The sequence below is a fragment of the Mytilus trossulus genome, chromosome 3 (assembly GCF_036588685.1).
Source record: "Mytilus trossulus isolate FHL-02 chromosome 3, PNRI_Mtr1.1.1.hap1, whole genome shotgun sequence".
Taxonomy (NCBI): Eukaryota; Metazoa; Mollusca; class Bivalvia; order Mytilida; family Mytilidae; genus Mytilus; species Mytilus trossulus.
Window position 1 is genome coordinate 13552909 of NC_086375.1, and position 13274 is coordinate 13566182.

The window sequence follows — 13274 nt, forward strand, 5'->3', positions numbered from 1 at the left end:
TTGTAGAAGGGTCTAAAAACAGCACAAACAACATTTTCCAAAAGACCAAAAGAGTGAAAAAGTATATTCAAACAAAACGCATTTGACTAACAGGTCGAACAACTGATGTTCTTTAACCCTGCTGACTGCCATTGGCGATTGCCAAATAAAATTGATCACAGGTTGTAACAAAATGGATCTTATTATAAATTTAATACGTCACAGAAAAAAAAAATTGTTAACTTGTGGACAGGATGTTGTGCCACAAACAATCGGTGTCAATATTTCTTTAGTACACCATATCCGGTTTTCCACAATAAATGTCTCTTCAGTGATGTTAGGGATCGAAACGGTATTTGGAAGGCCATATAAAAAGCACCCTCATTTTTAGAGAAAGTACCCTCATTTTTAGATTAACTCTTGAATTTTAAGAGTCAATATATAGGATGAACGGATCATATAAACCGGAGGGAAAATATGATACATGCCCAAACAAAAAATATAAACGAGTCTAAATTGAAAACTACGTTCAAACCTATATATATATATAGATCTATCGAATTATGATTTTATGCAAAATAAACGTTAATTTGGGTCGAGTGGGCGTTGTATTTTTTTTGTCCCTCTGTTCGTCCGTCCTTTTCTTCTATAATCCATCCTACATAAGGGTAGAACATTTGATTAAAGTAATTTAAGGAAAACTGAATTCACCAATCGAAAACAGGCTCAATATGATGTGATTTTTTAAATTATATAAAAAATAATTAATTTGACACCGATTTAAAAGATCATTGAACATGGAAATAAACTCATCATAGATACCAGGATTGAAATTCTATATTTACTCCGACGCGCGTTTTGTCAGAGACGCTCGAATAAAAAAAATGGTAATCAGTTAATTCGCGGGTTTATATAGTTTAATATGAAGGTTTGGTAAAATCAACCAGAATATTACTCTATATCTTTGATTCTTAAGTCAAATTGTAAATTATATGACTTATTACTCTGAATTCACTGTTTATTGAAGATTAACATAGAACAGTGCGGTTGGGCCATGGTGTCTTAAAGGACATAATTCTAACAGAAACACATGGTTCTTTTGTGAAGAGACCACACTGAAAACTCTGCAGAATTTCTGGAATGGATAACGTAACACACCGTTCGACAAAACATTAAAATATTTCATATATGTCATCTATGCTAATATGCATGGAGATATTCTAGTTTAAGAAGACACGTGCTTATTTTTAACATTATTCCAATATAACAAAAAAACGGACATTAATGACGTCAATAAGAAAGGTTAAATAATTTCTTTAACTTCTACTGTCATTATCAATGTATTTTGAACATATTTGTATTTTTCTAGCTTATCAAGAATCGGACTTTTAGCATTTGACAATAAATCATTAACGAAAAAGAAACTGACCTATTGTTTTATAGTTGAAAAATAATGAAAACTCAAATATGTTTGTAGATCTTTCTAATCATTTTAATTTCAACAGCGGAATACTACTGTTGCCTTTATTTCTAAATTTATTACGTCAATTATGGGGTTAATCCGACCCGGACAACAACAGCTCAGAAGTTTGTTCGCTTTATTATCGTATTGACTTATAACAGTCTATCCAAAATTTCGAAACTATAAAGAAAAAATGAATCGAACTAACTAACGATCTTCAACACGGAGCCTTGGATCACACTGAACAACAGCTATAAGGTGGAAAAACAATACTAGTGTAAAACTATTCAAACAGGAAAACCAACAGTATAATCTATATAAAATCGAGAAATGAGATGAACTTATGAACCACATCAACAAACCACAACCGGTGAACATTTAATTCCTGACTCAGAACACGTGCAAACAAATGCAGGCAACAGTAGTATACAGCTGTTCGAAAGTCATAAATCGATTACAAGAAAACAAATCCGGATTACAAACCATAACCGAGGGAAACACAGCAACTACAAGAGGAAAACAACGAAATAGCAGAAACACTTATGTGCAACAAAACAAAACACAAACGACATCGTAACACACACACACACACACACACACACACACACACACACACACATACACCAACACACACACACACACACCAACACACCAACACACACACACACACACACACACACACACAGCAACGAATTATAAGATAACAACTGCCATTTTCCTGACTTGGTACAAGATATTTTAAGATAAAAAATGGTGGGTTGAATCTAGTTGTGTGTATAGTCAAACCTCGCACGTTTATGGCAATGTTAAATATATAACTAAAAGTACTACATTACATGACAGGACTACAGTACAAATAAATACAAGAACATTTAGGACAGAGAAATACACAAATAAAAAATACAATAATACATTTCGACATGCTAACCAAAGGTGTCTGGCTTATAATTCAATACGCCAGACGCGCGTTTTGTCTACATAAGACTCATTCGTGTCACCTAAACTAAAACAGTCAGAAAACCAAAAAGATATTAAGATGATGAGCATTGATGACCCAAAATTCCAAATAGCTTGGCCAAATACGGCTAAGGTTATCTATATAGTTATCAAAGGTACCAGGATTATAATTTAGCACGTCAGACGCGCGTTTCGTCTACATAAGACTCATCAGTGACGCTAATGTCAAAATATTTATAAAGCCAAACAAGTACAAAGTTGAAGAGCATTGAGGATCCGAAATTCCAAAAAGTTGTGCCAAATATGGCTAAGGTAATCTATGCCTGGGATAAGAAGATCCTTAGTTTTTCGAAAATTTCAAAAGTTTTGTAAACAGGAAATTTATGAAAATGACCACATAATTAATATTCATGTCAACGCCGAAGTGTTGACTACTGAGCTGGTGATACCCTCGAGGCGAAACGTCCACTAGCAGTGGCATCGACCCAGTGGTGTAAACTGTTATCAAAGGTACCAGGATGTCTGGTATAAGAAAATCCCTAGTATTAAGCATAGTAAATACTTTTGCAAATTGTTAATTTCTAAAACAAATGACCATACAATTGACATTCATGTCAACACCGAAGTACTGACTGACCACAGAATAAAAACGAACACGTAAAACAAACTATAGCTAGGGCAACGTTTTATTAGGCGTCAACCTTCATCCTAAACTGAAAAATAACCTCAAACCATAGAAAGACACAAAATATCATATTTATACAAGACCGTTTTGGTGACGCTTTGCAATCATTTTGTTTGAGTGTTCTTGTTGTAGGCAAATGAAGACACACGCTCCACTTGCACCAAACTGTGATTTGTTTTGCACATTTAATATTTACATATATTTTAAATGAGTAGTGATATAAATTTTATCTCAGTCATTAAATAGCAAGATCCAGGGTAAAGACTCAGAAGTTTGTTTAAGACATCTATAGGTCTACATATACCCTTCCGGAGCACCTGAGATCACCCCTAGTTTTTGGTGGGGTTCGTGTTGTTTATTCTTTTGTTTTCTATGTTGTGTCATGTGTACTATTGGTTTTCTGTTTGTCTTTTTCATTTTTAGCCATGGCGTTGTCAGTTTGTTTTAGATTTACGAGTTTGACTGTCCCTTTGGTATCTTTCGTCTCTCTTTTCAACAACTGACACGTGAAAATTCAATACCTCAAGCTCCAAATCGGTTTTCGTTCGAATGTTTCTTTTAATAAATTAAATAGTGATATTTTTTATTTTTTTAAATTTTTTTTAATTTTGCATACTTTATTGAAAAATTTCACATTTGTTAGTTTGATACAGAAAGTACCGGTACCTTATCTCGGCCTCGTTAAACATTAGATTGTATATTTAGAAAATTTGTTAGTAATTGTTAGTATTCAAAATTATAAAAATATATACAAATATGATTGTGTATCAATTATTTCAATATTGATCAATAAAGAGAGAATTTTATTTAAGAGAGAAAGTGAGAAGTAAAGAGAAAATAATAAATAAATAAAACACAAATGCAAAACAAAAACAAAAAGAATAAAAACTAGAGAAAAAAAAATAAAAGTAAATATAAAAGGTCCTTGAAATTTGGAATTTGGCAGCAGTATTTTTTTCCCTAACATACAACATTAAATAAATTTGGCAAAGTTGATTTTCCATTGTAAATAATTCATACAAACACAAAACTGATATGAAGAATGTATATGCATTTTAGTCACAAAACAAGAACAAAAGACAATAAACAATAAACAACATATAACAGTTTATTATATAAAAAGCATATATGTTGGTGTTAAAGGAGCACTAGCTACGATATATATAAAAAAATAAAGTATATTTTTTTTTAGATTAATCATTAATAAAATTGGAATAATGAAATAATAATTTGCTCTTAGCAATCAATTTGCTTTAATTTTGTTGAAATAAGCGATTATACATAATTTTTGACTGATTCACTTGCAAGTGAAAACGTCATCATCATTCTAACCGGTATTCATGTGAACTTAATTTGACCCCCTAGCTAGAGACTGACAACGCATGCATTGTACGTGAACTGGTTATTTAAAGAAAAAAAATGTCAACAATGAAAGTGAAACTACGGTAAATCATTTGATTACTAATTCGATCCACATAAATCATTCTTATACGGTTAAAAACAATGAGAAACTTATATTTTTAATCTATAAATTCAAATCAAATAGACCTATAAAAATCCAATTGCACGTGCTGGTTTAACCTATTCATATCTTTATTTGTGTTTACATCGCTTATATGGTCATCTGAGGTCAAATCGATAGTTAATTAGATGGCGTCTGGATTTAAATACACACGAAACGAACCTACATATCATCTACCCCATGCTCTGTAAACTGTTTATTTTAAACGTTTGATAGATTGGATAAATGTTTTACATTGTTATTAATCAAATATGAGAATTTGAGTCAAATTGGTGACCATGAATTTGACAGCTAGTGCCCCTTTAATAGGTTAAAAACAAAATAAACAATAATATTACATATGGTAATGATAAGTTGCTTAATTGTAAATTATTCTAATAATGGAAGCCAGGGATCCCAGTAGATGTTGACAATGTGAAGAGGCTTTGTTTTAAAAATTATGTTCTTTTCTAGTATTAGATTTTCTTTTAGATAATTTTTCAGCCCTGCAAAATTTACTTGATTTTCACACAGTTTTATTCTATAGATAAAGAATTTTGATTTAAGTATCATTAAGTTTTTTATTTTATTATTTTCTGTTTAACCTAAATTTCCGATTAAAATTATATCCCTGTTAAATGGAATAATTATTTGTGTTTTATTACAAATCCAGTCCATGAGTCTTATCCACAGATCTGATATTTTATGGCATGTCCAAAATATGTGTTCAATATCTTTAGTAACTTCATTGCAGAAAGTACATTCATCGCTTTGTTTTATTTTTATCTTAAATAAAAACTTATTTGTGCCCAATATTCTGTGTATTATTCTATATTGGAACCAGTGGAGTTTTGAGCATTTTGTGGAATAAAAAGACATATTATGCACAGTTTTCCAATCAAAATTTTTGTTAAGTGTTAAGGACCATTTTTCTTCACATCTAAGTTTAGTACTGCTTTTTTCAATTAAAACATTATACATATCTTTCGAGCCTTTTCTTGATACCAAAAAAATCTTATATTATTCGGCATAATTGGTCCTAGTGTTTTATAACAATTGTTTATAGGTATATATTTTTTTAAAGCCTTTGTATATGATTTTATTGATGAAATAACCCCATTATAAGTAAGAAAATTTGACTTAATTTTAAAAATGTTTTAGAATTGTTGAAAAGTCATTAGTTTTCCCTCATTGTTTAATAAATCATTTATCAAAAGGATCCCTTTATCTATCCAGTCTTTATAGAAAATAGATGTTGTTCCTATTTTTATGTTTACATTATTCCAGAGTGAGTCTGCTAAAAATTCCTCTTCATGTTTTGGTATGAATTTATTTTGTAAATCTGTCTAAGCTTTAAAAACTTCTTCCCAAAAAGGGTTTTTACATCTTTTTAATGGGCCTAAATAAACTAGGTTTTCAATACTTATTTTGTCAGTACTTTCTAATATCTTATTTAGTTTTGGGTTGTTTTTCAAAAACCAACTTATCCAAGTTAGTTTCAATTCTTTTATATATATTTGTCAATATCTATCATTTTCAGCCCTCCTAATTTGTGTTCAGAACATAATATTTCCCTTTTTATCTTGTCAGGTTTGTTTTCCCAAATAAATTAATAAATTTTGTCAATTAGTTGTTTTAAAGTATTTTTGCATGGTGCTTGTAATGTTAAAAACAGATGGTTCAATTTTGAAATAATAAGTGTCTTAATGATAGTTATTTTTCCAACTGGTGTTGATGTTTGTTTAGACCAAATTTTTATTATATTTTCAATTTCTTTAATTCTTGGACCATAATTCAACAATTTCATTTCATGCAAATTAACAGAAAAGATTATTCCAAGTAATGTAAACCTACTGGAACCCCATTCCAATCCCCATTTTACACACATTGTGTCTTGACTATATTTTTTTTGCCTATCCACACCACCTTTATTTTGTCCAAGTTCATATGGAGACCCGACATTTCAGCATATTTTTGGAGTAAGCGAAGAGATGCATCTAGAGATTCAGGTGCACCGTCAAGTATTATTGATGTGTCATCTGCATATTTGGAGATAAGATATTCTGTGTCTTCAATTTTAATTCCTTTAATTTCTTTGTTCTTTCTGAATAAAATTCCTAGAATTTCAGCACATAAAAGAAAAATATAAGGTGATAAAGGATCCCCTTGTCTACAACCTCTTTGAATCTGAAAGAAATCTGATAAAAAACAATTTTGGGTTACTGCTGAGCTTATATTTGTGTAAAAGGTCTTAATCCAAAGTTTTATAGAGGGTCCAAAATTGAAAAAGTCTAATACTTCATTTATGAATTTCCATGAAACCGAATCAAAAGCTTTTTAAAAATCTATGAGAAGGAGGAGGCCTTGCAAGTCATTTACCCCTGTATGAAATAAAATATCATATATGAGACGAGTATTTTCTCCAATATATCTCCACGGAATAAAACCTTTCTGATCATTGCTAATAGTAATAGGTAGAACAGATTTTATACGCTCTGCTTTACAACTTGATGCTAGTTTATATGTTGTATTCAAAAGACTTATTGGTCGCCAATTTTTCATAAACTGTCTAGGTTTATCACCTTTTGGTAAGCAAGTAATAATACCCTGTTTTTGAGTATTGATAATTCCCCCCTTTTGCAACCATAAATTATAGATATGAAAACAAATTTTCCTACATCTGTCCAAAAGAATTTAAAGAATTCATTTGTAAAGCCATCTGACCCTGGACTTTTCTCATTTTTCATTCTACGCATAGCTGTTGTCAATTCATTATAAGTTATCTCCCCCTCTAAAGATTCTTTTAAAGTATCATTTATTTTTTTAGTATCAGAATCGGGTATTTCACTATTAAGATTTACTTTACTCAAGCTTTCTGTTTTAGTATACAGTTTTTTTATAGTAATTCTTGGCCTCTTCTAATATTTTATCTTGTTTACAAATTGTCTCCCCTTTTCATTAACTAGTTTGGGGATGGTTTTATTCATAAAATGTTTAGTTTTCATATTAAAAAAAAAATAGATGGCTTTTCCCCTTCTTCAATCCATTGCAGTTTTGACCTGATAAAATATCCCCTCATTTTTTCATTCTTATTATTTTAAGATCAGATCTATGGTGTTCAATTTCATTTAATATTTCCTCTGTTAAGATGCTTTCCTCTAATTTCTGATTTTTTTCTGATAATATTTTTTTCCTCTTTATCTCTTTCTTTCTTTTTATAAGATGCATATGAAATAGTTTTTCCTCTGATTTCTGTAAGTAATATTTCTAAAAAAAGGTTGGTCATTTATTGTAAAGTGGATGTCTAAATCATTAATTTGTTCTAACGTTTCTCTATTATATACTAATGATCCATATTGGTCTTTTACTTTAAGTATAGTGTCTTTTATAGTTTTGGAGTATTCAATATCGTTCAAAAGTGAGTTGTTAAATTTCCATAATCCTTTTCCAAGTATGAAATCATTCATCTTCAGATCTAATATTATTGGGGAGTGATCTGATCTCTAGCTGTTGTGATTTTGTACATCAACTAAATTTTGATTAAAATCTTGTGATATTAAAAAGAAGTCTAATCTTGCTTGTTTTATGGGATTAGCTTTTCTCCATGTGAACTGTTTTGAATCGGGATTAATTTCCCTAAAGGGGTCTGTTAAATTATAAAGATCTTTTAAGTCTAGAACTTTCTCCTTAGCTTTTGGGTTATTAATATTTTAATAGTTATATGTATCAAGACTTTGTTTTGTACTAAACTATAGTCTCCAGTTATAACAAAGGATGGATTATTTAAAGTTTCTATAATGCCACTCAGCTTTATATAAAAATCTGGTGTATCTTTGTTTGGACCATATAAGGTTATTAGGGTCATTCTCTTTCGTTCGAATTCCATATCAATTCCGAACAAATTTCCTTGTTCGTCTTTTTTTACTTTATGTATTTTATACTCAAATTTTGTTGTCAAAAAAAATTGCTAGTCCTCTTTGATTTGTCGCAAATAAATTAAAAATGCACTCTCCTCCCCATAGATTTTTTATTGATGTTTCATCATTTCCTGAAAAAAATGTGTATCTTGTAAGCAATAAATATTACAGTTTTTTGATTTAAGATAATCAAAAACATCTCTTCGCTTCTCTATTGAATTAAGACCTTGACAGTTGTATGAGAGAAATTTTATACTATTATTACTCATTTTCAAGTGATATTTCTATTTAAAAAAAAATATGTATGTTTAAGAGCATAAAAAAAACCCCATACAGCTGTGTACTTAAAATGTGTGAAGTGAAAACACCTTTGAGATGTCTGATCTCGCCTTTCATGTCTGAGAAGAATTCAAATTGTAACCAGAATACACCAACAATGCTGCATAATATATCATAAATTACTGTGCCAATAACATCATCCCGTATAATCCCGATACAAATGAATCCGGCAAACATCAATTGTGTTGAAATGAATTGTGTGAAGTTGTTGTCGATGACGTTGCATAATTTATTTTTGAGAATTCTTAGAAAAAGATATAGTTCCTTGTATTAACTAATTTGTTTTCAAAAAAGAAATCTGCCCTAGATCTAATACCCACAATAGAAAAAAGTCGGACATATATACTAGGCTTAGAATTTTGTACGCAAGATTCACGTTTCATCTCCAAATAACTCTTCATTGACGCGCGAATAAAAAAGTTAGATGTTAAGAGGCAATATATTCTTTGAAGTTAAATAGCACTGAGCAACCAAATTCTGAAAGATTCTGCCAAATACAGCTACATGAAAGAAAGTCTATTCCTCAGACTATTCTACCTCATGCATAGTTTTTTTGGCAAAACCTTTAGGAATTTTGGTTCTCAATGCTCTTCAAAAAAGAAAATATGCAGTTTTTAGAAAAATTTTGTAAACAATTATTTCATAAGTGTGACGATATCAATACTTATTCATTTTAACAACAAAAGTGCCGACTACTGAACTGTTGACCACTTACTATTGTCACCTCATTTCAAAGAATGATGAAAAACGTAGTTATTTTCATGTAGAATTTGCTACTAAGGGTTTGGATAACATCAATATATGCAATTGTTTCCCCCTTAAACTCTGCAGGAAACAATATCAGATTAATTGAAAATAAAACTACATTTTTCATTTCATATACATACATCTAACCAATTGTTGCATATTTTTACAACTGCAAGAGGGTATAAGAGACCTTTAACCACAGGGAATGTAAAATGCAAACCATCCGATTACTCATATGCTACTGCAATTATAGTCCTGTTGATCGTGTTATAACTGTAGACCTAGGCATCGTAAACAATGAAGAACTTGTAAGTCAAAGGACCGATGCTTTTAAAGGCGCAATCAATGTGCAACACACAGACACGTTTATTTCAACCTTTCAAGAAGCCCCAGATTATGGATGAATATTTTTTATGGAATGTTTAATTAAGATTTACCGAGTAAACCCCGGAAACCTTCATGTACCCATTTTCTTTTAGAAATAAATGAGCCCTTTTATCCTTTAAAGGGGCATTTGCTGTGATTTCAGGTTCACGCATTTGACTGAAATTCTTTTATTTTATTTCTTTCATACTGAAATGTTTATCCAAAATACAATACATGTAAGTCTAAAATCCATGGACTCGATAATATAAATATCGTGTAAATTAATGTGTAGACATCACATATCCAAATATAGTGATCCATGAATACGGATTCACATTAAGTGTTTTTAAACTTAAATTGATATTATATGGATTATATCGAGGGAAAACTAGAATCTGTGTAGTAATCAACTATACAAATAAATATCTTTAATGAAAACGATCACTTGAAAGACAGTCTTATGCAGAAGATACACACAGTCCTACATTTTAAATATATAAAAGACCTAATAAGCAATCTTGAATGATTTGTCAACTCCCGTCGAAATTCTATACACCATTCTATCCAGTGAACAGCAGAACATGTTGGCAATAAAGTCTAATGATAGCTGATGTAGTTGGGTTTTATCTTTTTAACCATCGAGATGACATCCGAAGACTGCCGACGTTCACATAATCAACTTACATAGCATCGAGATGACATCCGAAGACAGCCGATGATCATATAATCAGATATAAACATAAACATAACTATGAATAGATAGTGACATCGTGCAATTAAAATAACCTAGGTCTGTTTGATTTCATGTTAAAGTTTAAAAAATAAAGTTGTATATCCTTTTCTGTATAAGAATGATGTCGCATGGACCAAATCAGTCAATGCAATGGTTTATCCTGACTTCACTTTCGATATTGCTATTCTTTTTCTTTAAATAGCTAAACACGCCTTATAAATCTGTCACTCAGTTCGAGCTAAGGGGTAAAATTGATGTTCACAGGAATACGGTTTCAAATGACTTAAAATCATTCACTTGCAAGTCCATAATACACCAGCGATGCTTTTGAGCTTGTTTTGACAAATTCGGGCCAAAATGACTGCTAAGAACAAACTTTTATTGAATACAACCGGGTCGTCAAGATGTATTAAAATTCCTATTACCATTCTTTCTACATTAAAATCTGGCAACCAGGAATATTGTAATGAGGTATACTTAAACAGCGGTGTCAACTAACAATGGAAATAATTCCTTACTTAAGATGATGAAAAATTTACTTTGTGACAAACAAAACTAATACCCAGATCAAACAAATCAAAAAGATATCAAAATGCTGGTCGTTTTGGTCGACAATATATTTGTTGAGTCCGGTCGTTTAAAAGTCAACAGACAGTGAGTATTGAAGTCGGTATTCCTTGTGCCATTTACTGGCCGACTTGTAGTAATGGTACTAGTGTGTAGCAGAAATCATACAGAACCTTCCCAAAAGACAAAACACAACTCCTTAATTTCATTTTCAAATGAATTTTATATTGATGATGTTCTGTCACTCAATAACCCTTATTTCAATGAGTGCTTACAACTCAGATATCCTAGAAAATTGAGATTAAATAAAGGCAACAGTAGTATACTGCTGTTCGGAACTCGATAGAAGAAATACAAATCCGGGTGAAAAACTAAAACTGAGGGAAACGCATCAAATATAAGAGAAGAACAACGACACAACAGAAACACAACATTTAAACGAGCTAAGTATAAGACAAAATCTGATGAGAATAACAAATATAACATCACAACTAAATACATGAATATGGGATAGAAAAGTATCCTGACACGTCATTTAGCAATGCGAATTCACACTCAAATAAAAGAGGAAACAAACGACACAACAGAAACACAACGTTAAAATGTAAGTCACACAGAAACGAAATATAATATAAAAATGGCCATTTCCTGACTTGGTAAAGGACATTTTTTTTAAAGAAAAACAATTACAACTAAAGATCTTGATTTAAATCTTTATTTTTACTTCTTCTGTGAATTTATGAAAATTCATTGGATACCAATTGTCGTTGGTTTTGTGTTAACAGGTAATCAACGGTTTCAAATGTTCAACGAATTTTCCAAAGGCTATGTATGCGGGGATTGACAAAACCATGAAATCAAATATTCACGAAAATGCAAGATTTCTTTAATCCACGAAAATTGATACACACGAAAATTAATGAAACCACACTATATTGACATATATGACGACTTTAAACTAGAATCGACGACAAACGTGATGAATTCGACTTTCTAACTCTCCATTTCTAAGCAAAAAACAATCCTTCGGCTCTATCGTTTGGTGGTAATATATATATATACCAGTAAGTAAGTCACGCTTGTGAATGTTCACATGTTACGGAATTCAAAAACAGGGGTGTTCTCCTTACACAAAGAGTACTCAAACAAAGATATAAGGAAAAAGATTGAAACCGTAACTACACCAGTCTTATAAATGTGTTGACCGTTGCAACAATTTAATGTCACAACGTACTACGGACATGTTTTAGCTGTCTTATATATATGGACCCTAGTATAGAGGTCTTATGTGTAATTTTGTCGATTGTGTCCTATTCAGTCGGATCAAAATGGCTTTCAGATTAGAAGTTTGCTGATTATACATTACATTATTATTATTATTATAGGCGAATGGAAACATTTTATATTTATTTTAATGATGCCATATATTTTGTTTTTATACTACTTATCCATCTGATATCTTATTATCAATAGAACAGTAAAAAAAGAAGACATTTATCAGGAAATCAAACGGAAAAATTGAAATGTTGAAAAATCGACGCCAGCTTTCCAATTATAATTTTTGTATTATCTTATCATTATAAACATGCTGTTCTATGTATTATTGATTTATAATGAAACTATTTTTGTATATAGTTTTTAATATATCAATTTCTTTTTTTTGTTGTTGTATATTTGGAGTAAATAATTCATAAAAACACATAGACATTGTTGGATTTTAATGAGACAAGCCGGAAGAAGTGACTTAGTTGAAAGGGGCAAGAAATTACGAAAGCTTTAATAGTAGAGAGGTCGACTAGCATTAGTTCACTTTGGCACATATCGGTCTGCAAAAAAATTACGGCGAACTAGTTTTACATGTATTTTTATAATAACCTCACAGCATGCACCAAACATTCACGAAATCAATATACATTTCCCTCAAATTTATATCTATAAAGCATTAGATTATTCAGCAATTTTGTTAACCTGTTAATCGATTGGAATTGCAACTCTAAAATTAAAGTTTATTTCTAAAATCC